We start from the raw sequence: 2,176 nt of genomic DNA, 5'->3' as shown, positions 1-2,176 counted from the left end.
TTGCAATTTTTAGAGCTTGGTTATTTACTATGGGTTTTGTGGGGGCAGTTGGTAAAATAATAACGAAAAATCTTCTAAAATCAGTATTTCAGTGTTAACCCACCTTTATAGAATTATCAATGCATGATATTGTGTTAAGTTCTATTATTCTTTCTTACAGTTCCAGTTCACAATATTAGATTTCAAATGCATTTTCCCAGTGTGATTTTTTTTTTATTTTTTTAAGAAGTTAATATAACACAATGAATAAATAAATTTATTAATATCTCATTTGAACATTGTCCTGTAAAAAGATACTAAAAATGCAATGAAATTAAGAGAGGAGAAATAATTTCAACATTTGTTTCTTGAGTTATCTACTTTGTTAAAAGTTCTATTTGGGGCATAATTGTAAACTAATTCTTATTAATTTGGAATCTAATGAGAAACAAAACTATGATAAGCCAAAATACATAAGGTCCCTATCCCAAAATTCCTCTGGCTTATATTCTGGTTGGTGAAGGCAGTCATGGAGGTCGTTGCAGGGAGCAGTGTGGTGATACTTGCTGTAATGGAGTTACGTACCAAGAATGATTGAAACTCAAACATAGTGCAGGCGAAGACACCTGAGGTGTTTAAGAGAAAAGAAAAACAAATAAACTATCTAAGTCAGTGAAGCTTAGCCTGCATCTTACAGAATTAATAAAAATGCTGACAGACTTTTGGGGTCAATGAAAGGATAAGTATAATCTAACCAGATGGACTAAATTGATCCTAAGGCTTTCTTGACATCATGTTATCTGTAAATATACTACATATTTTTAGCAGTTTTAATTCATGGCATGTTTTTAAAATTATAATTTTACAAACACTAAGGTATTATAAGCTATCAATATAATATGTGATCATGTCTTGCTTACATGTTAAATATATAATGAAATTTAAATAAAAGTACTCCTCATTCAAGCTCTTGCTAAGTCACTTTTCCTAATGATCTCAGTGTAGGGTCAATATAATACTGAGTGAAGCTGTATTTTTTATTTTTGATTATGTTTTACATATAACTCTCATTTCACAGGAGAGAAGAGTTGGTTTAGAGTCAGACCTATGGTTGAATTGAACACTACTTCTCACTAGGGAGGGATGTACATGCAAGTGACAATCTCTCGGCCCCTTCACCTACTCATTAAAATAGAGATAATAATTAAAACCCCCTTGTAGGAAGTTCTATGCGCACTTTTTGGCCCACGTCCCGTGTTAAGTCATCAATTACTGTTATTAGCTTTGGAATCATTGTCATTACTACCTTCTTCATTATCCCCGCCATCATCACTACCATCACTGGTTTGGGGATGATTCATTCAGGGAGAAATTGTTTTATTAGTATTAAGGAATTGAACATGGAAAAATAGTTTGAATAATAGTAAAGTGAACTTTACCTTTTATTTTTGCAAAATAAAATCAGACATGAAAAATTGAAAAAGGAATCCCTTGTTTTGTATCTGTTCAAATACAATTCACTTTCATGTGAAAATTTCATAGTTCCTTTCTCTTTTGTCCTTTCATTAAATTAAAACACCAAATATCTCTCACTTAATAAGTAAATAACTCATTTTTGGAGATTGCGACATTTTTGTTTCTTTTATTTGCATGATGATTTGAGTAAAGTCCACCAGTGTTTTCTGTGGCTGTGTTTGAGGCCATATTACTTCAAGGATTTAAAATCGGAGAAGGAAAAGGAATAAAATAACATTCTTGTTTTGTAATGACCACTATCCCTTCTTTTCAGCAGCACTGGAACTGAATATTAAATGCAAGCACACAGGATAATATCTTTCCCAGAGGATTTTGGAGGTAGATTTGTTCTGAGAGAAAGAACATTGAACTTAGTGCCAGAAGATATATTTTAAATCCCCAAATCTTTCTCTGACTAACTGGAGGATCTCAAATTAATCACTGAATTTCTTTGAAGCTTTTTTTTTCTACCTTGATTGAAATTGAAATGATAACACCAACCATTTGTTTTTGTTGCCGGAATGAATTGAGATAAAATATTTTGCTGACTGCTCCATCATCTACAATCCCACGATATTACTAATTAAAATAGATGTTGTTATAATTTAAACTGATGAAAAAATACCTCCTGTTTAATGGAAGTACGTTTCCTAGCAAATGGAAACTTTCATCTCCTCAGCTC

The sequence above is a fragment of the Otolemur garnettii genome, unplaced genomic scaffold (genome assembly GCF_000181295.1).
Source record: "Otolemur garnettii isolate 467f Iridium unplaced genomic scaffold, OtoGar3 scaffold00034, whole genome shotgun sequence".
Taxonomy (NCBI): Eukaryota; Metazoa; Chordata; class Mammalia; order Primates; family Galagidae; genus Otolemur; species Otolemur garnettii.
The sequence above is the reverse complement of the archived record's forward strand: the minus strand, read 5'-3'. Positions refer to the sequence as shown.